Source organism: Microtus ochrogaster, chromosome 16 (genome assembly GCF_000317375.1).
Source record: "Microtus ochrogaster isolate Prairie Vole_2 chromosome 16, MicOch1.0, whole genome shotgun sequence".
NCBI lineage: Eukaryota > Metazoa > Chordata > Mammalia > Rodentia > Cricetidae > Microtus > Microtus ochrogaster.
Window position 1 is genome coordinate 10,204,718 of NC_022018.1, and position 27,034 is coordinate 10,231,751.

At 42.7% G+C, this 27,034-nt stretch overlaps 1 protein-coding gene across 1 annotated transcript in view; it reads left to right on the forward strand.

Annotated features, from left to right (window-relative positions):
- The first annotated feature begins 9,918 nt into the window (after positions 1 to 9,918).
- Socs5 (suppressor of cytokine signaling 5) overlaps positions 9,919 to 27,034 on the forward strand; it is a 39,836-nt gene continuing 22,720 nt past the window's right edge. The window contains exon 1 of the mRNA XM_005354708.3: positions 9,919 to 9,986. The gene's annotated coding sequence lies outside the window, so the exon portion shown is untranslated. The remainder of the gene's footprint in view (positions 9,987 to 27,034) is intronic.

Here is a 27,034-nt window from a genome sequence, read left to right on the forward strand (position 1 = left end):
TAAACTTGGGGCTGCGGAGATGGCTCAGTGAGTAAAGCACCTGCCACATAAACACGATGATGAGTTTGGGTCTCCGGTGCCCACATAAAAACTGGGCATGGTGCATACACCTGTTGCCCTCATGCTGGGGAGGCAGAGATGAGCAGACTCCTGGAACTTGCTGTCCAGACAGTCTGGCCAATCAGTAAGTTAAGACCTCAGTGAAAGGCCTTATATCAGAAAGAAAATCAGGTGGAGAGCTAGCAAGGAAGGGTAGATACCTGCTCTCCACATACATGCGCATACATATTTACACACGCATACACTCACACACAATAAAGTAAAATAAAGGCTAAGTTTGCTGGCCTGCTGCTGAGCTATGTCTCTGGGGATGAGCTTTAAGATTACAAGCTCCACTCCATTTCCAGTTTTCCCTCTCTGCTGCATGCTTGCAATGAAGGATGTGAGCTCTGGGCACCCTGTTCCTGCTGCCATTCCTGCCCCTGGCTGCCATGAATCCCACCATGGTGAGATCTAACCCTCTGGAACTGTAATCCTTTTATAAGCTGCCTTGGACGTGGTGTTCTACTACAGCAACAGAAAAGTAGCTAACACAACCTAATATGAGTAACTTTTAGCATGTGGTTCAGATGAAGCTTGGACAGGCTTCATAGACTGCATCCAGGGCCTACCTAATTCTCTCTATGCACGTTGAAATTCAATATCTTTAGTATTGGTCCTATTTTTAAGCATTTTCAATTAAGCATCTTCGATATTAGTTCCATTCTTGGGCTGGCTTTCCCTGCATGTGTCCAAGTTACTCCAATTTCAATGGGGACTCAGTTTAGAACGTTTAGAATTGCTCACTGTAGCCAAGGGAATAGTAAATATTGTACAGTTTACACCATATGCTTCATTCCTGCTGCAAGGAGGTGCCGAGTAGGGTTGGCACATCCCTGTTCTCAAGGCTGAGAATAAAGTGCCACAGTCCCCCAAATAGCATAAGAGTAGTCAATAGAATGATGTTCTCTACAGACATCAGAAACCAGGAAGACAAAATCCCATCAAATATCACTGTTCTTGGCAGGTGGTGGGAGCCATGTAATAGGGGAATAGAATGTGATTTAAGTGAGACATTTGCTCAGGAGAAGGGCATTTCAGCTATCAGGAAAGGAGAAGCATTGGCAAAACAAAAACAAAACAAAAAACAAAAATGTCAAAGGTTCTTTGACCCTGGGCAAGGGTGATACTAGCGCTGTTTGGATCAGGATTCCTAAGTCTTCAGTTCCAAACCTAGCATCCTTATCTGACACTGCATTCCCGTGATGAATCAAGAGAACGAAGATGCTCGACAGCTTACAATTCAGTCACGGAGGCATGCTCAGATCATTGCATTCTCTCCAGATTCTTCTTCTCTGAAAGCATCATCTCAACTATTGTTTGTTGCAGGAAAGGCAGTTGAAATATTTGAAATTTTCCTTATTGGAAAGAACACAAAGATGTCATTTACAGGCCAAGAACAAGGAAGTACTCTTGATGAAATGTCCAAGCTAATCCTTGGAAAGCAGAGATTCTAGTTTGGTAACCCTGTCATACCATTTTAGAACATTTCCTCAGAATGTTTTATTAAAGTTTATTACAGTCTGGGAGACTTCTGAGAATGTATCTGAAGGCTATTCTTGGTTTTATACATGCCAGGTTATTTACTGCAGAATTGTCTGTAATAAACAGCAAAGACTGGAAACAAGCCAAGCATTCATCAATAGGGGAGTGGTTAAACAAACTGTGGCATATCCTGCAGTGTAATACTATACAGCTGTTTAAAAGAACGAGGAAGTTCTGTTCGAACTGATAGGTGAGATCACCAAGTCACAACACTAGAGGGAAAACAGTGCACAGATAAGAAACGCAACCTGCCACTTTCATGTGGGAGAAGAGAAAATATACACAAAGAGTGCTTGTATTTGAAGAAACATGGAGTATACAGAGGACCAACCTAATTAGTTATCTCTACCCATAATGGTAACTGAGAAGTAAGTAAGAGGAGTTGGCTAAAAATGAGACCATTCTATACCTTTTCATTTTGTTTTAATTCATGACACATGAGAATGTTGATCAATCGTAAATCTGTACTAAAAAGAAATGTTTAAGAGAAATCATTAGGGAGGTATAAGGCAATTTCATAAAAGTTATAGTTGCTATTAATTAAAAAAAATCCCAAATCAATGATCCAAAATATATTGCTAGTGGGACTCAAGCCGTAAGATGCAGGAGACGTCTCTGCCATATTGGCTTTCATTCTCCATAGCTAAACAGACTGCTTTTTCCAATATCTTCAGATTTTTTTTTAATATCCTTCTTTCCTCTTTTTTTAAATCAATCAATCAGAAATTGTAGAATATTCTATTTTCAGTAATTGTGTCCTGAGTAGTAACCACAACACTCAGGAGACTGAGGAAGGACTGTTTCAAAAAAGCCAAAACACAGAAATCAGTGAAGGCAACATTTTCCTCAAAATGTGGTTTGCTACATACAATTGTAAATGCTGAGAGTTTGGTATCTATCTTTTCCAGAAATGGGACTCTTGGCCACTTCACTGAATTGTGTCAGGGATCCTTCTATGCCACACAGCAATCTGTGCACAACTCATGCCTGAACATTCTACAGATGTGACTAGACTGTTATGTTTTCTTTCCCATTGTGAATTTTGTTTAGGGCACGGGCTGTGTCTTATTCATACAGTTTTATAATCTCAGCACCTGCCACAGAATTGATACTCAATAAACTTAATTTTCACATATTACTTATATTTGATGGCTTCCCCTTGCCACAGCTAAATCCATCAGTAGAACTGTTTAGTTCTACCTGGAAAAATATCTTTAAATCTTCTCTTCTATGCCCTCTCCATCATTGCCACCCTAATCCAGGTTTTTGTCTCTTCTGTAGCCTGGACCAAAGCAACTGGTCTGCCTTCCGATCCTTTGCCCCACCGTCCTGAGAACGCATTCCCTATACACACTTAAAAAACAAACAGTTCTGCTCAAAAGTCTTCAGAGGATTATGATTCCATTTAGAGTAATAGTTAAACTCTCCACTCTGACCCTCTGGTCTCATCTGCTTCTTTGTGTAATTCTACAAACACTCTGGCTTCCTCCTTGTGTTCTTGAAGTTTCTGCTCCTGCCTTGGGGCTTGTCAGTGTCTTTGCCTTTCCTTGACATGTTCTTGCACCTGTTCTTTGTGTGCTTTCTTCTGATCAAGTGCTGTCTCCTCGGGGATGCTTTATCCAAATCACTGCAGTTATATCAACTGAGCTTTCTTTAGTACCTTTTAACTAAACAGATTACAAACTCTCATGGTTTGTATGTGTTGCCCCCACACCTATGATGTGTTACAGATTTTCTTGCTCATTTTTGTATGCTCAAGTGCCTAGAACATGGCTGGCAGATAATGGCTTTGAAAAGTTGAGTAAATAAAGCTTTCTAAAACAAATCACAAATATTCATTTTGTTTATTCTGAGAATTTTTTATGTGACTACTTAATTATAAAACCAATAAATAATTATAAAAAGGGCAGAGACCATCGTGCTTGGCTTTTGAAGAAGTACAGAAAATGGGTGGAGAGAGTTAACTGAGGTAACAAATGGGAAAGTAAAAAAAGTAAATTCCGTCATATAGCAGTCTACAGAACAGGCAGGCTCACACAGGAAGTGAGGGCGACATATCCAGATGTTGGGTTGGCACTTGCACTGCTCAAAATCCATCAGGAGACAGTTTTCTAGCCTCAGCTGTTTTAACGGTCATTTTCCACGTGAAGGGACCAAGATGTGGAGATGCTTTCTGACTTGCAGGATAGCACAACTAATGAGCACCAAGATTTTCCACCAAGGTTTCTGCTGAAGCTCCCCTGCTCTCCTTCGCCAGCATCCTTCTGGGAAAGAGCGAGCACATGATAGAGGGGACTGTCTCAGGGCAAAGGCTTCACGGGGGGTTAAATGGGACTGTGTCAAACGGACAGTTTCCAAGTCAAGAGGCACAATTAGGGTAAAGATGTAATGACAAACAGAAAAAAATTGAAAAATGTATAGAGAGAAACAGGAAAGTCCAGAAGGGGAGCTTACCCATAAAGGGCAATACTGAAAAGCAAAAAATAAATAAATAGAAGCAAAAATTTGGGGCTATTTTACAGGCTGTTGGGCAGCCTTTGGAAACCGGATTGAAACAGACAGATCTGGGTTTTTGAAAGAAAATGACAGTGGCAGATTGGTGAATGAATTGGAGCGTGAAGAAAGGAGTCGCACAGTTTCATGCGATTGTGCAAATGAGGTAAGTGAGTGAGGACAGTGGCAATGGGGAAGACCTAGTCAGAACGTTTACGGGCACTAGATTTACCTATTGACGTGTGGGTGGAAGATGGAAGAGAAAGATTCTACACACACACACACACACACACACACACACACACACACACACACGATGTTGAACTAAAATTCCGGCTACAAATGGGCATGGAAGTCTTTTCACAGAATGATGAAAATGCGTGACATCTTGATAATGATGGTGACTGCAAAGGGATATATATATTTCAAAACAGAACAAACTAGTATACTTAAAATGAGTATATTTTATTGAATTTTAAATCCCCATTAAAAGCACTCAAGATAGCAGAAGTATAGTTCCTTATAAAATATAGTGAGTACTAAACAAATTATTAAGAAATTGTTAAACAATTGACTTAGTAAAAATGAACCAGGAGGCTGCTAGGCACACATCAGTCACAAACAAGTGCAGCATTCTGCATAGTTGTAGTTGCTTCAGAAGCCAAGGCCGGATGTGCTGGTTCATCTGGGGAATTCTACATTGGGGGAATCCAACCCCCAGTTATCCCACGTCCATCCTTGGCCCACACTTTCTCAGCCTAGTGTCATCCTGTTGACTTTCCCACTTCGGAGCAGCTGAGACAGTGAAGGTACTTGAAGAATAGAACATGAGTCATCTCTGAGTAATACAAAAATCTTTTCTTATTGATGGATTTTAGGCTTATGGCCAATATAGTGTCTTCATTTGGCACCATTCCCTCAACATCACTTCCGAACCGTCCTTTCAGTGCTCAACTTAAAACCCATTTTGTACAGGAAACCATTTTTAAGCTGATAGAAAGAGGGAAATCTGACCCTTCCATTCAGCTACCAGTGTGAACAAGTTACTTTGAATAATCGCCAACTTCTTTTTTTTTTTTTTCCGAGACAGGGTTTCTCTGTGGCTTTGGAGCCTGTCCTGGAACTAGCTCTGTAGACCAGGCTGGTCTCGAACTCACAGAGATCCGCCTGCCTCTGCCTCCCGAGTGCTGGGATTAAAGGCGTGCGCCACCATCGCCCACGATCGCCAACTTCTTGTGTTTGTTTTGGGATCTTGGGTCTGTCATTTACTAAGTCTTTGTGACCTTGAAGAAAGTAGGAGTAATGAAACCTACCTCATAGGGAGCTGATGACTGAGTCCGCTAACTTAAGTGCCAAGCACAGCACTGAGTAGGAGCTCAATAAATACACGGCTATACTTTCTGGGCATTTTTTCTTTGTGTTCTCTGCAAGCACCCTCACAAACTCCGTATGCCCTCAGGTGATACTGTAGATTGATTTTTTAGGAAGTGTGCATGTCAAGGATAAAGTCGGAAAAGATTTATGCAGTAAATATGTAGATGAGAAGAAATTGTTCTTAGGAGATGGAAAAAAATGAATTTGATTCAGAGGTGGCAGCAAAGGTCTTTCTTTGCATTTCCTTTTCCCATTCATTTAAAATCATATCTTGCCAAAAGGAGGGGACAGAAGGTCTCATCTTGATGAATGTAGAGCTGCAAAACTCTGTGCCAATACACCTGGTATTTATTCATGCCAGCTGGGAGAGGAGCTTGGTTCTCAGTGTTTTACTACTGTGGTTTCCTGGGCTGGGCAGCTGGGTGCCTAATAATGATAAAAACCATAATAATACTTCATAATTATGCACTGCCCTCTGCCAGACTTGGATTTAATTACAAAGACTATGACGGAACTGGCAACAGCTTGTTCCCTGTTGGGGTGCAGTACCCAAGGGCTTGGAGATCTGAAGTGAAGTGGTGACTGCAGCCTCCTGCAGGGCCCATCCTGGCAACTCACCCAGCGCTCTTCGGGTCTAGGGCTCATCATGCGAAACAAAGAGTACTTTTAAGTTGCCCACATGCACTTGGCAGTAAAGCAGTATTTATGAAGCAAATGCTGTCACATGAGGGGGTACAACATCATGGAATCCCAGGCCTAGAAGGTACCAAAGCAGGTGGTACCATTCATAATCCCATCTCTTACCTCTAAACATCACTTCTAGCACACTCAACTAAGTGAGTTCACGGCCTTGCCTTCTAATTTGGGTAGGTCTGCTTTCGTGGTAGCCGGATTCAAGCACTGGCGACTCACCAATTCACTTAACACTCACTTGTGAGCACCTACTTTGAGCACTCTACAGGCACAAAGAAGTATAGCATTATTCCTGCTGGACATGGTGGCTCAGGACTTGGGATGAGACAGGACCATCATAAGTTTCAGGGCTACAGAGTAAGACCCCATTTCCAAACGAACTGAAAAAACAAAAATAAAAACAAACCATCACCTCTAAAAAAAAAAAAATCCCAAACAAACAAAAACCCTCAAGTGCCCCATCTGATTCTATGTGGAAGATTTTCATTTAGACAGCAGTAACAGGAAACAGGAAAAGCTCTCAGTAGATAAATGAACCACGGCCAGGTGAAAGGCCAAGGCAGTACGCTCTGAAGAGAAGCAAGAGGGCCATAGGGCAAGTGCAGTCTGCAAGTGCAGTCAAGAGCTGGTTAACAATCGCAGAGGGGTCTGCTAGGCCTCCCCTGTTTTAGCTTTTCAAAAGCATGTCATCCCTGGCTTACCTAGTTATTACTTTATACTGTTTGTCTGCCTCATTCAGCAGCCTTGTCAGTTTTGTTGACCTAATTAAATCTTGAGTCAATACTAAAAATGCTCAATAAATATTGGCCTAATGATTAAATGGCACAAAAGAGGAAGTGACAGTGGCAATGGAGAGAATTTAGCAAATAGTCCAAGTAACACCACGAGAAGTATTAGTGTGTCAGGTAGTTTAATGTCACTACAGCAGCCAACTTATGAAGGGAACGAGTTTATTCTGGCTCAGTTATGGAGTTCCAATACTGATCGGTGGGCTTCTTCTTTACAGGCCTTTCGTGGGGTGAAGGGCATTCACATAGGGGCACGTTCTCCTTTGTCTTTTGTTGCGGTCAAAACCATTATGACCAAAAACAGCTCAGGGAGGGAAGGTTTTATTTAATCTTACAGTTCATTATCAAGGGAAGTTGGGGCAGGAATTCAAGGAGGGATCAAAGGAAAACTGCTTACCCGCTTGCTCCTAGGTCCCCACTCAGTTAACTACCTTTCTTATGGAGCCTAGGCACAGTGCCTAGGGAATGCACTGCAGACATTGGCTGGGCCTTCTACATGATGATCAATCAAGAAAATGACCATGAGTCAATCTGATCAAGGCAACAGTTATCTGAGGGGGTTCTCAAATGGAAGACTGATCAGCTGAAGCTAACTGGAAGAGGGTAGGGCTGTACTGCAGAACAAAACTCCTCACATCAAGGACAGGAAGGGAAAGAAAGAGACGGGGGGGGGGGTGTCTCACAACGCACTGTGAGGGCACCCAATAACCTAAAGCTTCCCACAATCCATCACCTTTATGCCAGGGACTAAGAGTAACTTGTAAGCCTATGGAGAACATGGCAGATCCAATCTATAGCAGATACAGATGCTGGAGTAGTAAGAAAGTGGATAGAGGATGGTTCTCGGGTTCTCGGAGCTCTGGGGAAGAGGACAACAGGAGGGGCAGGCTTTGTGAACTTCAGAAGGTATGAGTTCCAGTGTGGGAATATTACTCCAATAGACAAGTCAAGGGTCTAAAAGTCCCTTACGTAAGCACATCTGGACCCCCTTGACCAACTGTTGATTCTAGCTGAATGGTTAGATCAGCTAGTATACAATACAAAGTGTGGTCTGAGGGTCAGACCCTGGGACTTTCAAAGAGTCAATAGAGAACAGACACTAAAAATAACTGAAAAGGACAATCTGAGGGTGTACAGTGCTAAGGCAGGGTGGGGGTCGAAAGAATCTAAGAAAAGCCTTCAAGAAAAATATAGTTTGGCCGGGCGGTGGTGGCGCACGCCTTTAATCCCAGCACTCGGGAGGCAGAGGCAGGCGGATCTCTGTGAGTTCGAGACCAGCCTGGTCTACAAGAGCTAGTTCCAGGACAGGCTCCAAAGCCACAGAGAAACCCTGTCTCGAAAAACCAAAAAAAAAAAAAAAAAAAAAAAAAAAAAATATAGTTTGCAGTCTCCACGGCAAGACTTTAAAGACTAAGTGGTCACTAATCCCAATATTGAGCAGCTAAAGTAGGAACACGACTAATAGTGACCAGATTGGGCTGCACATTGAGTTCCTAGGCTGTGAGACTGTTCCAAATAAACAGGACTAAAAGGTGACCCTTGAACTTGGATATGAGGATGTTCCTGATAAAAGGAGGATCACTATCCGTAGATTCGCAGGAAGAAGAGACTGTATTTCAATCATGAGGTAAACGGGATGAGTATTGGAAAGCGATCGCAGGTATCTCTAAGAACAAGTGGTCGGTTAGTTTATGAATGGTGACCAAGTTTCTAAAAGGCCAGCTGAGGAGTCTCGCGGGCATCACAATCACCCAGATACACTTTCTCTGTCCTCGCAGCCATTTCGATAGCGGGGGCGATTCACAGAGGGAGCTACAACACCCCTCCCCCAGGGTATGAGTCATCTTCGTGGCAGCTGAGAGGCTGGACGGAAGAGTTGAATTCAATGAGGCGCCCGGTTTCCCGTGAATATTGGAATTCAGTGACTTGGATGGCTCCATGCTGGAGGGAGCTGGGGAGACTCATTCACATTTTCCTACCCGGCACTCGTCACCTCCATTCAGCAATTTCCTCTCAGTCTCTCTAACGGAGTCCAAAGGAACAAAGCTACTTCCCACCCGCACCTCAGGTTGACCTTCCACCCTCGTGCCCACCGCGAGCGCTCGCCGCGGCCACGTGACCCCCCGCCAGCCTCCCAGACTCGCCGGCCTCGCCCCCTCCCCTCGAGCCCTAGCCGGCTTTACTCCGCCCACCTCGCCACGTGACAGCCTCTCTCCCACCTGACTGGCTCCTCCCTTTTCGGCCGAACCCGGCCACTGTCGCAGCTGCCCTACTCCAAAATGGCAGCCGCGCACAGCACGCACCCGCGCGGCCGGACCTCCTTGACTCGCCGGCCTCCCCTCTCTCGTTCCCAGCCTCCCTCCTCGGGCCTTCTCCTACCCGCCTCTGGATTGGCCGACGGGAATCCCGCCCCTCCAGAGCTCCGCCTGCCATTGGTCACGGTAGGCTGCCCTTCAGAGAGGCGTGGCCCCGCCCCCCCCGCCCCGGGAGGTATTTTCCATTCCGGTGGGGGGTTGGGGGGCGGGGGGAGGGGAGAGGGTGACGAGGGGGAGGCGGCCGGGAAGGGGTGGGGGCTGGCGGGGGCATCCGGCCGAGCTGGGGTCCCCGGGCTCCGTCCGGAGGAAGCGAGGCTGCGCTGGCCGGCCGGGCAGGAGCGGAGGACGGGACTCGGCGAACGCTCGGACTCGCCCTGTCGCTGACTGCGCTGCCCCGGCTCGTCCTGCCTTGCCGCAGGTGCCCTGGATGAGGCCGCCCCGCGTGCCCCGGCCGCCGAGTGTCCCCCGCGGTCGCCCAGCTCCCGCAAGCGGCAGCCTCTCCTTGCCCGGGTCCCCGCGCCCAGCGCAATCCTTCTCGGGCGGGCGCCTCCGCACCTCGGCGAGGCAGCACGGCCCTTGGGCCGGGATGGAGCGACCGGGAAGAGGAAGACAAGCCGGGGCATTGAGCCCCTGCGCACGGGACCGCGCGTAGTGGGAGCTTGCGCGCAGTAGGCTCTCGGTACGTTTCTGAGGAATTGCTTTTCGTTTGGAGTCAGGGCACCTAAGGGGAAGAAGGGGTCATCTGGGGCTGGTTGGAGGGCATTCGTCATCGGGGTCTCGGGGACTGGGTGGGGGAGGTCGTCGGGTACCCAGTGCAAGGGAAGAGGGAACCAGCTAGTTCACCTGGAGCTCCAGAGCTCCGACCTGAGGGTCCTCAAGGTCGACGGTAAAAGGTCTACCGGGAGATGAAAGAAGGAGCCGGGGAGCGTGGATGCGGGAAAAGACTGGAGCATCTCCTGGGGGTTAACCTGGGGTGGTTAGTACAGGATGCGGAGGTGGTCGCAAGGAAGACCCCGCTTCAAGTCCTTGGACTCTTAATAAATGATTCTTTGGTGCTGGGTTTGAGCATCCGACTAGCTGAAGCGGACTGACTTTGTGGAGAGGGAGTTGCATTGACAGAAGGATGCTAAGAAACAGCGTAAGTACCTCTTGGTTTGGTTCTCAATTTTGAAGGTTTGGGGAAATCAGTCACGAGGTTTTGACATTTTGGCGTTCCAAGCAAAAGGTGGCTTGCTGTTGGACTTTGTCGGTGATCCTGGATTTTCAGTTGTTTGTATGTACTTGATGGGTTTGGGGACTTAGCAGTTTTCCTGGACATTCTTAAAACTACACATTTAAATGTTTGTAGCAGCTTCTCCATCCACACTGGAGGCTTGCTTCTTTCAAAGTTAACATTAGGCTGGACTGTACTATTGTGATTTTTCTGACGTTTATCCTAGAAGACTAATAAGTCATGCTTGCTTTTCCCTGCTTCTTTACAAGGCCTTGTAAAATTGAGCTATATGTTCTATAGAAGTTTTAAAATGGTTTTTCTTTCAGTATTGAAATAGGAAAGATGCTGGTATTAGAAAGAGTGCTCTAACAGCTGGAAATCTCGGTCGGATGCGTACTTTAATCTTAACATATTGTCTCGTATTCATGGTCCGATTTTGAGACTGCCTTAGAAACGGAAGCGAGACACAAACATGAGGCAATGGCTGTTGTCCAGAGTTCACCTTTGGAGCTGTCCTGCAGGCATATTACCATTTTCATTTCCATTGAAAGGAGTAAGCATCATTAGTCTTTACCCTTTTTTTTTTATGTCACATCTATATATTACTTATTTCATACATTTGTTTAATTGTCAGTGGTTTACAATATGAAAACTCATTTGATTAGAGAGTACTTAAAATTTAGGGAAAAAAATTCTGGAGCAGATCTTGCCAGCTAATTCAATCATTTCTGCAAAAAGGTGCTAATGTTTTTAATTGACCTTCTAAGTACTTGAATAAGTAATGAATAATTATATATTTTTCTCCCATTGTCCTTGAATTTTACTATTTGTCCTTAGGGAGAATGTACTGGCATACAAAACAGCAGCTTAAAATATTGAAACCTAACACCTTTTGACATTATAATGGCTTCTACATCATTCACCTCGCGAACCATCTGTGGCAAACCCTTAGTGGGGAAGGGAGGCTTTCTTTCCCTTTTCACCTTGTTTGGAGTGGGCCGTTTCCTAGGAGTGTGGACCTCAAGCAAGTTTACTGGCTGTGAAGTAATGGTAATAACTTACACAAAATGAGAATGAGAGGCTTGGGGAAGAGATGCCGGTGAGTCATTTCTTTCAGAGCTGGAAGAGGAGAAGGTGGAGATGATTATTTTGTAGATTAGGAAACCAAGGCCCAGAGCATTTGAAGGGACTAAATTGCTAGCTGCTATCCGAGCCAGGATTGGTGGGCCTGACTCTGGAGTGTTCAGTTATTTTCCTACTTTATCACATCTGTATTGTTTATTTCTAAAGCCTTCTAGTGCCAACTATAAATAATTTTTGGCTTATTTGTGATATTGTTCCTTTGTAACGATAGAGAACTTTGAAGGCTTTATACGTGATGCAAAACTGCACAAGCTTTTATTAAAAGTTAAAAATGTGCTGCATTATCAGTGAAGATGCTAATTGTTTCCTTTCGAGACAAAACTCATCTAGACTAAAATATTAAATGAGCATCTTAGATTAAACTAATGTTCTATTTTTGTGCTAAAATTAGTTGAGACTTTTAGAATTCAAAAGGGTTTTTGTATTTTTAAGTGAATTGTGTGAAAATTATTTTCTAAGTGTGGTGTTTTTCTTATGTTAAAGTGGATTTTAGTTTCTTTAAAAGGAAGTAGAATTACATAATTGTGAAAACATAATTTATGCTATAGTTGTAACAGAGACAGGAGTTGTATTTCAGCCACTTAAGTGAAGCTGCTCTGATTGGGTGTGGTACACTAGTAATCAATAATCATAGCATTTGGGAGGTAGGGACAGGGAGCAGGGTAAGTGCTGGTTAAGGGCCAGCCAGGGCTGCATGGTAAAATCCTATTTCAAAGAAAAGAAAAAGGAAGTACCTATCTTAGAGCATATTGGTGAGGATTCTATGTGCATAAGGGCACAATAAATATTAGGCATTCTTTTCTGTGTTTTGTTAGGTTTAATTAGGATGTATGCTCTTTCTTTTTCCCTTGCTATTATTACATTCTTCCAGACTTTTTTTTTTAAATCCTAGATAAATATACAAACAATTATTTGCCTTAATGGGCATTTGGAGGAAATGGCATGCTTATGTTTTTTGTTCTGTCTTGGCTTATCATGGACATTAACTGGATCTACATATCGAGTTAGAGTTGATATGTACATTTCTCTGAGTGGTGGGGGGACATTTAAATAGTGCTCCCCCAAAGTGTGCTCTTTTGGCATGTTTCCAGGTGGTTCTTCTGAGTGGCCGTTCATGCAAAGAGTAGCTCTGAAAAGCTGTCCTAGTGTGTGGGAGAAATTTATCTATCTGGAAAGAAAATCTTTTAGGGAAATAAACAGTTATTCAGCCTCCTGAAGGCTCTTTTATCTGCCCTACCTGGATTTAGGAGATAATGGGTGATCCATCCACCTTCTCCCATATTACCACAGTGTCACATACTCTGGGGATGCCACATGTCTTTTGAGGCTCTTATTGAGATACTTTTGCCTGTATGAGACAGTCTCTCTTCTGAAATGCATCTCCTCTATTCACCTTCCCATAACCTATTACCCTCACCCCTAGTTTCTCAAGCCCCTGTTTCTTTCTGTCATTCAAAATTGTAAGCCTGCCCCACCTCCAATCCCCAGTGCTGACTGAGAATCCATCCTGAGCCTCAAGCACACCAGGTCAGCACTCCACCAGTTACTTACTCGGTTCTGGCCTTTTTTTTTTTTTTGACTTCATCTTTTGTGTGGCACCCATGCATGCAAATTAGAAATTTGTGTGTCATTCCTCTTTCTCTTGCTCATCTGTTTATTGCTTTTTTTTTTTTTAATAGACCCTAGTACCAAACATTGGGTCTGGGAAGAAAATTCTCTTTCTCCTAGAAACCCTCATTCCAGTTTCATTATTCTAGAATGGAAAGGTGTTTTGCTGCTTTGCAGGTATTCTGAAGAAATTCTGAGTTCTAGAGCTTTCTAAGTGAGTTTAGATAAGGACATCAAGTTTATAAGGTCCATTGTTGATTGCAACTATTTTGTGCTAATGGAATCATGATAAAAATCATCGAATTCTATTTTCTATAAGTTAATTTCTCATCAACAGTTTACTTATTTGCTGCACTGTGTGTATAAGCAAGTGCATGCCTGGGCTGACCTGTGCTTGGAGGACAGCTCGCAGGAGTCATTCTACTGTGTAAGTCCTGGGGGTGGAGCTCAAGTCGGCAGTCATTCTTGAGCCACCTCGCTGGCCTTATCAATTGAATTGGTTTTGTAGCTTTGCTCATTAAACTACTAGGTTTTAGTGATAAATTTGTGTAATTCCAACTTCAAGATGTAGAGTTCTTTTAATTTGCTGTATCTCAGGCCCAGCTAGTATTATGACCTTGTGGTTTAACATGTTCTGTTAAGATGGTGACAATTACTATCTATTGTTAGCAGGCTCAGAATCACTAAAGTTACCCGAGAGTCACCTGGAACCATCAAAAATTGTTAGGGTTATAGTTGTCTTCCACTTTTATAGAATTTTAATGTTTGAAAATTGACCAGCTCCCAATCTTTTGATTATTATAAACAAAATGATGTTATCATGTTTTATAGAACACTTGTTGGATTTATGACATATTTTTGGAATCTGTAGAAGCAAAACAGGTTTTCTTTGGGTTTGTTATATCTTCACATATTCTAATTATGTGAATACATTATTTAGTTAAATATAATTTTAGAAGTCATCAAAAATACTATCATTAAGGTATAATAGACATTAGATCAGTTTTTTTATTTTGGATTGAAGAGAGTATGTGTGCTAGCAAATATTAACAATGGTCTGTCGTTAGAGTCCATGGGCTGAGTGGAACAGAATGCTGTCTTATCCTCGGTATGGATGTTTGCGAATACGAGGGACAGTATAAAACATAATAAACTCTTCATCTGCATTGGCCAGCTGGCTTAGTTTTCAGGAGGAAAGGGGCCTTTGAATTTGGATAGAGCAGAGGTGATCTTGGAAGGGTAATGAGTCTAGATTGTTTGCACATGGTAATACTGGGTAAATTTTACTTGGGTAGTTTAAGTGAAGATTAGTTCCCTGCCTTGATCTGTAGGTGAACAATTCAGATAAATGATTTCAGAGACCAACTACACTATTCCATTTCCACACATTCATATATGCGTTTTAACACTGTGGAGAACCAAAATATGCCACCCTAAAATACACTTCTTTGGCATATTTAGAAAAACTGCTGACACTGGGATAGTTTTAAAGAGCTGTCTTTTTGTAAAAGAAATTTCATCTATAAAAGAAATCTACACTAGTAAACAGTGATGCAAAGGAGTCTTCTATGAGCCTCTCTTATCTCCTTAAATTAAGGGAGGATCTAGGAAAGATCCTATCAATGGAAGAGAGATTAGAGGACTACACCTCTCTCAGACAGATTGCCACAGGCTGTCACCCATTCAGCACCTTCCTTGGAGTCTTTATCTGCCTTGCAACACAACCTGTTATTAACTGCATTGCTCTGCTGCAGCCTCCCTGGACTTGTTGCCACCACCTCCCCAAGCCTCTTTGTTACTGTACTTTAGGATACTATGTAAACATCAGTCACTTGGCCCTTCTCTGCTGTATTGTCTTGTAAGTGTAGTTTGCCCTTCTAAGTCCCAGGTTCTTCATCTTCCTTAGATTCAACCTTGCACTGAAAATATTATGGGAGAAAGCATATTTGTAATGAATATGTATGGACTCTTTTCCTGTCATTTCCTCCAATAATACAGTATAACAGCGATTCCACACTGCTTTTATTAGTATTATAGAGCAGCCGAGCCTGCAGCCAATTTGTAGAGTGCTTGCTTAGCATGCACACAAAGTGGTGTGATAGGTACATCTTTAAACCTGGCAGAAGAAAGAAAATAACAAGTTCAAGGTCATCCTCAGTTATGTGAAAGTCAAAGCCAGCCTAAGCTATGTGAAACCCTACCTTTAAAAAAGAAAAAAAAAAGGAAATGGAAAGATGTATATAGATTATATGCAAATATTGCACCATTTTGAATAAGTGTACTTTTGAGCATCTGTGCATTCTGTATGGGGGGGATCCTGGGAGCTGATCCCCTAGGAAACTGATCTAAAGGATATCTAAACATTAACTAGAGCATCTCATGTTTGCACACGGCTATAGTCTGACTCTTGTGATCACTTTGATCAGCACAAGGACGTTTCATTTTACGTGTTTAAGTGATTGAAAAGACTGTAGTGAAAGTTGCCAGATGTGTAGCTGGTGCCAGGTAGTTAGGCCAAGCCAGCAAGGAGGAGTTTGAGGAGCATCCCGTGGTGAGTTTTCATGAAGCATAGAGGTAATACATATGGAGGAAGATATTCCAGATTCTATTTATAGGACCTGACTTGTGACCCAGGAAGGGGATCCAAAAGTTATATAGATGGCTTCCTTGAAGGCGTTTATCATGGTTGCTGTTGGACCAGGAAGTCTGATATATTGAGAGTTGTTGGGCATGGTTCTGAAAACAAAAACAGTATTGTACATGATAGTAATTGTCAAAAGGTCACCATTTTTTAGCTGTTATTTTACAGCTGTTCTTTCACTTCAGCTGCTAACAATTCTGAAAGGTAAGTGGCATTATCCAATTTATACAGATGAATTAACTCAAGGACATTTAGTGACTTTCCCAAGACAGCTATTATGTGGTGGATTTGGGACCAGGGCTCTAGTCTTTTGATCATTAATCCTGCATATATCTCAGGATATTAAAAACATCTCTTAATAGTTTAATTTAGGGCTTATGAAGTACTTTTAACTCCTTGCATAAGGAGTATATGTATGTAAGTACCTTGAGAGAATTTGTAAGTCGTATTTAAATTATATATATTCTCTCTTTCTCTCTCTCTCTCTCTCTCTCTCTCTTTCTTTCTCTTTCTCTCTCTCTCGTGTGTGTGTGTGTCTGTCTGCCTGTCTGTAACTCTAGCTTCAAGCTGTCCCTGAATCTCTGTAGCCTAGTGTGAACTCAAGATCTTCCTGCCTCAGACCCCTGACTTTTGGGGCTTTAGGAGCATGGAAAGACAAGCCTATAATCCTAACATTCAGAGGCTGAGGCAAGAGCACAGGTTTGACTCCAGCCTAAGAGTGACATAGCCATAACAAAATTTTGAACAGACAGAAAAGTGGGCTGGAGAGATGGCCCGGTGGTTAGGCTTAGTGGCTGCTCTTCCAGAGGACCCAGGATCGATTTCTAGTACAGGTCATAAACCATTTATAACCCCAATCCTAGGGAATCTGATGCTCTCTTCTGGCATTCTTCAGTACCATGGACATATATAGCACACAAACAGACAAACATGCAGGCAAAACACACAAATAAAAATATACACATAAAATAAGAAAATTAAATTTAAAAATGTCTTTTAAAAAGGAAAAATGATTTTCAAGAAAAACTAGGGATGTTTTGCTATGAAGATTTGCTCTTTAAAATTGGAAGGTTGGTTTTGGTCACCCCTAAAATATTAATTTGGTTGACTTTAATTTTGAAATGTTGTTTAGTAGGAAATGCACTGGGGTCGCATTGGGGCAGGCCGAAGTTATCCTAGACTAAAGAAGACTTGGGCAGGGCAGGTGGTGATGGATGCAAGGGGATTACAGCATTGTTAGATGAATCACCGAGCTCAGAATGGTCTCAGAGCTAAGATAAAACACAAGAAAGTACCAAGACAGCTGTCACTATACATGGTTTTTAATACAATTTGTTCGTTTTAATTTTATGTGCATTGGTGTTTTGCCTGCATGTATGTCTGTGTGAGGGTGTCAGATCTTTAAGTTATAGACAGTTATCACCTGCCATGTGGTTGCTGTGAATTGAGCCTGAATCCTTCAGAAGAGCAGTCAGTCCTTTTAACCTAACCTGAGCCATCTCTCCAGTCCTCCACATGGTTGTTTATATATACACATCTATACTGTTACATGTCGAAGTGATTTTATAGTAACCAAGTTAGTGTATATGAAAATATTTTGTAAATTTTAAGTGTTGTGCACCTAAGAATGTTGCATAAAGAAGCAGTGATGCTCTTGTGAAGAGAAGACAGGCAGGAGAAACAAGTAGAAAACACACTAGGGAAGGGGAGCAAAAGTTCAGGCGGTGGTGGGACACACTTTTAATTCCAGCACTTTGGAGGCAGAGGCAGGTGGATCTCTGAGTTTAAGGCCAGCCTGGTCTACAGAGCAAGTTCTAGGATAATCAGGGCTACATAGAGAAACCCTGTCTTGAAAAACAAAGCAAAACAAAAAAGCCGGGGCTGGAGAGATGACTCAGTGGTTAAGAGCACTGACTGCTCTTCCAGAGGTCCTGAGTTCAATTCCTAGCAACCGCATGGTGGCTTACAACCATCTGTAATGAGATCTGATGCCCTCTTCTGGCCTGCAGGCATACAAGTGGACAGAACACTGTAAACAAAATAAGTAAATAAATCTTTTAAAAAATTATAAAAAAGCCCCCCAGTCCAGGAGACAAATATGAACAAGTTTGAATCAAGTGTGCATTGAAAGTCATAAATCTGTAAGTTAACAATGAAACAGAGTTTGTTGTTACTGTAAGAAAGAAAGCATTTAGTTGAAGTATATCTTTTCCACTTTTCTTTTTAGTTTATGCAGATGTTAATATGGCTGTGAAAATAGCTAATTGAAAGTTAGCTGTGTTGTCTGATTGTTTCTTCACTAATTTCTGCACAGGGTTAGCTAGTGGCTTTAAATACTATAAGGGAGCTCATAAGAATAAAATAAGCTGGGCTGGGTTACTGTTTACTCTGTATTATTAAAAATGAAAGGCATAGTATGCTTAAAGGAGGGTAAAGTTTGAGTTTTCTGAATGAGTATAAAAAAATGAAGACGACGAGTCTTCGGTGTCGTATTAGAGTGGTTTGAATTTTTATTTGGCTGTATACATAGAGAAGTAGAACTGTCCAACATTTTAGAAAAGTGGTCATAGAGATAATAAAAAGAATAGTTTGGAGGGAAGAAGATTGGAGACCTTACTCAGTACTTATTTTCTATGGCAAGACAAGTGAGTAAATGAGACATGCCTGTCTGGCTCCTCACCGGGAGATCGTGATCACGGATAAGGAGTCTATACGAAGGAGTCTGAATCAAGGAGTTTGTGGTAGAATGGAAATGCAAGAAATTCAGTCCCTGGTTGGGTTGGTTCTGAAGGTGGTAGAAGTTGAGGATAGGCTAGTTCAGAGTAGAGTTCCATCCATACACTCGAGAGGGCAATGCTGAGCTTGAGTATACACAGTTAAGTAAGGACACAGTCAAGATGTCATTGACATCAGGTCTAGATCAAAGCCTGATCATGGTATATATACAATTGGGAGGCATTAGTTTATTGTTGAAAATCATGAACTATGGCAAATAACCATAGTTTCTAAATGATAATGCATTCAGAATAAAAAGTCATGGAAACAAAAATATAAACATTTAAAAATATTTACCTGTTACCGTCATTCAAAAGTCTTATTCTCTATAGTCCTGGCTGTCCTGGAACTCATTATGCAAACCAGCCTGACCTCAAAATCACAGAGATCCTCCCGCTTCTGCTTCCCAAGTGCTGGGAATTAAAATGCCACTGGCCATAAATCTGCTCTTGTTCAGGGTCTTTGTTGGTCCTCCCAGCAGACATGGAGGAAGCATGAAGGCTTTTTCAACTCTAGAACAGAGTATCACTGAGCCAGTGCGTTTTCCTCTTCCTCTGGAGCTCACCCTGCAGCCCCTTAATGCTTAAGGCCCTGAGAGGAGAACCTTGGAGAGTGCTGGGAGTTTGCAGCTGCCCCCAGTGGAGGGTTCTCCAGGGTACGGAGTTGATGAGTCAGGAAGATGGAGATGCCGGGCTTCAGTGAAATGAGTACGTCCATCAGAAGCAAGGGCTTCAGGCGCTGAGAGGAAGTGCACAGTCTGGTGGTGATTGAGTTGAATGGAGAAGAGGAACTTAGGTTTGGCCTTAAAGGAAGTAGACAGGACTGTGCAGTGAAAGGAATGACATTGAAGGGGGGGGGGGGACACAGTGCCAAGATAAAGCACTAAGGAGAAAAGTCAGGAATTAGAGGAGACTGACGATGAAGGACGGCTTTCTGTCATTGTAACACAGGACCTAAATTATTTTGTTATAAAGACGAAAGGTTTCTTTGGCTCATGGTTTTGGAAAGTCTAGTCTGTGATTGATGACCCCATTGTGTCTAGCTTGTAGAGATATCACACATCATGTGGCAGTAAGTGGCAGAGTAAAACTGCCCATCTTTTGACCAAAAGCTTAAGAGATCAGATCTCACAATTCCCCTTGAGGGCAAGCCCTTGGTGACCTCTAAGGACCTTCCCCAGACCTGCCTCTGAAGCTTCTGCTACCTGGAGATTAGGTCCTTAACGCCTAGGCCTTTAGGGAACTGTTTTTTTTTTTTTTTACACCTGACCACAGTCTTCCACTCCCTGCCCCCTTCCTTCACCCCCTCCCTCCAATCCACTATTCCTTCATAATAGCCCAGAAGTTCCCAGAAAGGAGCAAGCCTCCCATGGGCTTCAGCAAAACATGGCATATCAAGTTGCCATAAAGCCAAACGCACCCCTCTCCCCCGCCGCTAATATTCAGATAGGACAAGACAATCCAGCATGAGAATTAGGTTCCCAAGAGCCCGTCAAAACACCGGGGATAGACAGCCTCTGCTCCTGTTATCAGGAGGACTCTCAAGTTTCATGAGCGAGGCTAGTAGTTTCTGTGGGTTTTTCTGCCATGTTCCTGACTGGGGAACATTCTTTTTGGTTTTTCAAGACGGCATTTCTCTGTGTAACAGCTCTAGCTGTCCTGGAACTAGCTCTGTACACCAGGCTAGTCTCAAGCTCACCTGCCTCTGCCTCAGCCTCTGCGGGGATAAAACCACCTGGCCCCGGGGGACATTCTTAATCCAAACTAAAGCAGTTTGAATTGGGGTTAGTGAGAAATTAGAATAGGTCAATGACTGAAAACTAAAATTTGGAGTTGGGGCTCCCAGGAGCAATTTAGTAGAAAACTGAACGTGAACAGAGAAGATAATGTAGCAAGAAGCAGTTTAGCACTAAAATAGCGGTTAGATTTATTCTGTTTGTGATGCCTGTCTGTAGTCTAGACAGCACCGATTGTCTGTGTACAATCTAAATCCCATGTGTTCTCTTCATCCTGTTATTATGCATCACTGTAACATTGGTTCTTAAAAGCTCCTGCACTTGAGAGTATTATGGGTTTTGAAATTCTGGTTTGGTAAGTTAGAGGAGGGCCAGTGATCTTGATACACACGATCTTCAGTCCAGAGTTTGGAAAGAACCGTTCTAAAGGGTGGGCAGGCACGAAGAAGACAGAATCACAGATTTTGGTCATTGTTTTCCTGTTAAAAAATTTAAAAAAAGCATGAGAAGAACCAGAAGAACAATATACATGCAGTAAAATACAAACATGCCTGGTATACTTTCTTGTTTTTTAGCCTGTCTCATATATCAGGCGGTCTTTGATCCCTTATCTTCACCTTCCACCCTGGCATTACAGGCCTGAGCCACCATAGTCCACCTTCAGCTCTGTACTTTTGACTATTTATAGATCATGTAATTCACAGTTCCCATCAGTCCAAAGGATCCCTGTGCTCCTTCAGATTTTTTCTTTTTTCCCTCCCTTCAGTCAATGTTTTAATCTCCCCACACACACACTATAAAATGGTTTTGAAGGCTGTGTAGAGTAGCTCAGCATAATCTTGCTAAACAATGGTGAGGACCTGAATTTGGGTCGCTAACCTCTGTGTAAAAGCCAAGTGTGACTGTACGTGACTGTAACCCCACAGGTGGGTCCCAGGTGCTTGATGACCAGCCAGTCGTGATAAAAGAGCAAGCTTCAGGTCTGGAAAGCAATAGAGGATGGTACCTGATCAATGTCTGCCTTCACACACGTCACCGTGCACAGGTGCTCACACCAAGTATACACAGAAAAAAGATTAAGTTTGTCTGCTGTAGAGTTTGTGTTAAAGAAGTATAGTAGAGTGCACTCTTGGGTGATTTTGAGGTTCTCCTGTGTTACACGTGATGACAGAGTGCACTCGTGTGATTATTTTTTTGAGGTTCTGTGTTACACGTGATGATAGCATGCACTCTTGTGTGATGTTTTGAGGTTCTCCTGTGTTACTCGTGATGGTAGCGTGCACTTTTGGGTGATGTTTTGAGGTTCTCCTGTGTTACACATGATGGTAGTTCTTTGTTTTTCTTCCAGCTGCAAGCTAGAATGATACTGTGTGATTTGTTGTGGAAGGGCTGTTCCCAGCTGTTGACGGTGGTGAATAACAATCTGCAGTGAGCATTGTAGACTGTATCTTCTTACAGGCAGAGTTCCTGTTTCTCCTCAGGGAATCCTGGAAGTGGAACTGCTGAGATAGACAGCTTCTGAGGTGGCTTTACCATTTTACAGTCTGTGGTGGTTAACCTATCAGCCTGATTGGATCAAGAAAGCCCCCAGAGATGAGGAGGTTCATCTACCAGGAGAACTATTTACGGTTGATCACCCTGATATGGGCATCACTATCCTCTACCTTCTGGATGTTAAAAGAGGAGAATGGGGGTCTCTGTCAGGTGCCTTCTGATGACATTAACTGTATATAGTGCTATATACATGGTGGGATGAAACCATAATCTAAAATAATTATATGTTATCGAATATTATTTTAAGATGTGTTACATTCGTTTATGCTATGGAACATCTGTTTAATAATGCGAAGATGTGTTGCATTCTTTTATGTTGTATTTGGTTTACTCTGTGACACTATGTTACTTTGTCTGTATAAAACACCTGATTGTTTCAATAAAGAACTGACTGGCCAAAAGCAAGACAGGAGACAGGATCAAGGAGAGAGAAGAGAATAAATAGGAGAAATCTGGGGAGGGAGGAAGAGGGAGGGTGGGAGAGAGAGAGAGAGAGAGAGAGAGAGAGAGAGAGAGAGAGAGAGAGAGAGAGAGATGGAGTTGAAGGAGCAGCTAGAAGGGTCATTCAGCAATGGAGTGAGAGTGAGAGTAAGATACAGAAGTGAGAAAAGGAAAAAGCCCCAGAGGCAAAGGATAATTTAAGTTAAGTAAAGCTGACTAGAAAGAAGCCAAGCTAAGGCTGGGCATTCGTAAGAAAGAGTAAGACACCATGTGTGATTTATTTGGGAGCTGTGTGGCACCCCCCCCCCAAAGCCAAAAGAATAAAACAACCAACAACAAATGGATCTCCCTAAGGCAGTGGTTCTCATCCTTCATGATACTTCGAACCTTTAATACAGTTCCTTGTGTTGTAGTGACCCCCAACCCTAAAATTATTTTGTTGCTACTTCATAACTAATTTTTTTCACCATTATGAATCATAATGTAAATATTTGTGTTTTCAGATAGTCTTATGAGGTGATGATCCACAGGTTAAGAACTACTGCCTTAAGGTGTTTCCCTGGCTTAGTTGTTACAGGGACACAAAACTGACTGACATACCCTCTCATTAGCAGGCAGTCTGAGACCGGTTTGCATCGTCCGTCCCCACTGTGGTCTAGTGGGGGTAGCTCTTGTGGTTTGAACTTTACCTTTGTGGCAATTATTGATAATTGAGTACTCTGTCATGCACATATTTTCCTTTGTTCAAAACAGCTAGTTGTCTGTTTACTAAATTTTAGCTTTTTCTGTGGCTCAGTCTGTGGCTTGCCTGTTCATGATGGTATCTTTCATTTTATTTGTATTTTCTTTTATGTTAGAGTTCTGGGTCCTCTGTAGCAACGGTGTGTGTGTGTGTGTGTGTGTGTGTGTGTGTGTGTGTGTGTGTATATTTAATTCTTCTGTATATTTTCTGTGCAAGTATTTTTTAAGAACTCTGTAATATTTTTACTTTCTAATCCCTGTTCTGCAGTCTTTTCAGAGTCCCCTCTTGTGATCTGCCGTGCATACTTTCTCCTGGGTACCACAAACCTCTGCTTGAGCTTTGGCATCTCACTCAGGTCAGGCACCCTGGCCTTCTGGTTCCCTCTTGTATTGAGATTCCAGGCAATCAGCTGCTGCAGTCCTAGGCCCACAGGCCATAAGCTGTGACTGCTTAGCCCCACCTGAGTCCTTGTCCTCCTTTCAGGGATTGTGTTTCGTGTCATCTGTTTTTTAGCCTCCAAAGTGTCCTTTGTTCCGTCACCACTAGGAAGACTCTTCCAGAACTCATAATTCCAGATCTCTTGCCTTCACTTTTGACACGGGAAGAATGTCCCTGAGTGTTGCTAACCCAAGAAAAGACCAAACTTGCAAGTATAGATTCTGCTGAATGGGAGACTTTTTTTTTTTTTTTTTTTTTGACATTGTAAAGTCAGAAAAGCCTAAATTGCACCATCATAATTCGGGGCCCTATATAGGGCCTAAACTTATATTTGTCATGAAGGAGGTCTGCCAGTCCCATTTACTCCAGTCCTTGGGAATGGAAGTGTAGTTCTCTAATTTTTTCTTTTGTTAATTAGCAAAGCCCAGGCTGACCTTGGACTTGCATTCACCTGCTCTGAGACTCCCTCATTTTCCTTTTGGTTTCTCTGTTTTGTTTTCTGGTGCTGGAGATTTTACCTAGGGCCCTGTACTCTGGCACACTCTTCTTTCTCACTGAGCTCCAGTTCACCTTCATCCTCTAAGTAGAGGACCCCAAGTCTGTCTCCAGCGCCTCAGGCACATGGCCTGGAGATGCTTCAGAAAGTCATTTATATATATATTTGCCATGCATAGACATCTTAGAATGGAGAATGTTTAATATTGAGAGATGATAGAATGTAGCTGATGAGAAGCCGGCTGCACATCTTTAATCCCAGCACTCGGCAGACAGAGGCTGGCAGATCTACAAGAGCTAGTTCCAGGACAGGCTCCAAAGCTACAGAGAAACCCTGTCTCAAAAAACCAAAACCAGACACAGATCAAACAAATGAATGTAGCTGATGACGTAGACTCTAGGGTGACACCTTCATCCACTGGACCAGAAATGACTTCGGTGTGAGTGCTCTAGAATGGATTGTTTTTAGCACCTGCAGATCCAGAAGCTCATTGTGTATGGGGAGGAGATTTTGGGGTTTTTGTTTTGTTTTTTTTTTTTGTTATTATTATTAATTTATTTATTTATTAAAGATTTCTGTCTCTTTCCCGCCACCGCCTTCCATATCTCCCCTCCCCCAATTGCAGACCGGGTTCCCTGCCCTTTGGGGAGTCCAAGGACCTTGGGGAGGAGATTTTGGCCTAAGCAAACTTAGAGAAGACTAATATAGGAGACAGCTTATTTCTCAATTTTTTATTAAGATTGCATAGTGTCAAAGCACAATGGTCTAGTAGCTGCACTTTTTGTATCAGCTTTGTCTGCCAGCTCTCACAACTTGTTCTTGTTGTCTTCAAGGTTGGAGACAGTGGTTCAGTTTCCTTTATTTATTGGTAGACTTTGTGAAGAGCTATGCAGTTGTAGGCAAGTTGTTTAGTATCTTGCCCCTCACTTTTCTCATCAGAAGCAACTGCTGTGTAGATTTTTATTTGGTTTTATGGTTCTGGGATTGAGTTTGTCTCCTTAGCACCAAGGTGTAAAATACCGTATCACCAGCTCTTCCCAGCCCTTGTTTTACTTACTTTGAGACAGGCTCTCACTTAAACTGCTTAGGCTGTTCCTGAACTCATTTTGTTGTCCAGGCAGGCCTTGAACTTGTGATCGTTTTACCTCAGCTTTCCTAGTTGCTTGGACTACCAGCCCGTGTCATTAGCCCCCCTATCTCGGAAGATAGTCGTGAGAACTAAATCGGGTAGTTAAAGTCACGAATGTAGTGCTTTGCATTTAGCTGCTGTAATTGTTAAGATTATTTGTTTGCTGAAGGATGTGTCAGGTGTCCAGGGGACGTAGGAGGTAGGGAGTTGGAATGTGGATATGATCAAGACATTGTTTACATACATGAAATTGTGCGTTTTTGAAAGAAGATTGTTTTCTTCTACTTAGAAGGTTCAGCCTGAAACTTAAATCTGTTCTAGCTTTGTCTTTTATTACAGATATTGCTGACAAACTCTCTGTTACAGAATGCTAATACTGCTTGATTTTTGAGAATATTCTCTAGTGGTGCTGCTTTGCACAGATTGTTTTACTCTCAGAAAAGCTCTATTAGTATTTGTCAAGAATGTTTGTTTTAAAGAATTGGTGATGTTTGTTACCTCCAAACGTAAGCCTTCTCCTTAGGATACCTTTTCAAAAGAAAATATTTAAAGTACAATGAAGCTAAGGGCCATGGAGATAAAACCATCGTGTACATTAAGAACTTCTTTGCTGGACATTTTTACTGGGTCTTCCAGTTACACTTTCTGATGTATAAAGGACGATAACATTGAAATTGTGATGATAGTTACCCAGGGTCCCATCCGAAAGGTGAATACAGGGTGAAATGGGGAACCCAGCAGGGCATTTCACAAGACAGGTTCTAGGAGCTTGATGCATTATGTCATGAAGATACAGGATGCAGGGCTGGAGAGATGGCTCAGTGGTTAAGAGCATTGCCTGCTCTTCCAGAGGTCCTGAGTTCAATTCTCAGCAACCACATGGTGGCTCACAACCATCTGTAATGAGGTCTGGTGCCTTCTTCTGGCCTGCAGGCATACATGGAGGCAGAATGTTGTACACATAATAAATAAATGAATATTTTAAAAAAAAAGATACAGGATGCAGTCCATACTTCCCTGGTCATTGGGAATTGTGTTTACCAGGAGTAGACACTGAGAAGGAGAAGGCAGCCACAGCTTAATGGTTTTGTCTTATGGAAATTTCTCTGGCATTAAAGAGAATAATTTTTTCCAGCAGGTAAGAAAATGAAATTAACTCTATTCCTTTGCTTTAAGGTAGAAGATTACTGACAGTAGTTATTGAAAATTTGATCATCAGTGGTTTGCTTCATGCCCAGCTAACGATTCTGTCCAGATCAGGTGCAGACAGAGGAGTCCTCTGAGGCTTTAGCAACCCATAGCTGTAATCAGGAGCCTGAGCTAAGACCAGAGCCCAAGTGCTTGCCTCTGATGCCCTTTTCGTGTTTTCCCTTTAAAACTTGCTGTAAAGTCCAATGCCTCACCAGGTGTTTTAAGTTATGACTGTCCTTCCACTTTGGATTTTTTTTTTTTCCTGTGGAGAAGAATTTGGTATCTCTGAAATGCTCTGAAAAGACAGTAATGAATTGTAATAGTGTAAATTCTTTTTGAAAAATCAACAGAGACACCAGAACATGATGTGGATATGAAAATGAATTCAATGGTGAAGGACAGGTGGGGAATAAGAAGTTAGGTTTCCTGTGAATGAGCATCGTGGGTGGCGGTAGGGACTCTTGGGCTCCAGGTGCTTCGTCTGTTGAGTGTTCTTAGAGGAATGGGTCTGTGCTGCATGAGGCTGGGAAAACCCGCCTCTTCTCAGATGGTAGAGAAGTCTAGGGAAGTAGACCTCTAAAGATTCCACAAGCTAGCCGGGCGGTGCTGGTGCACATTTTT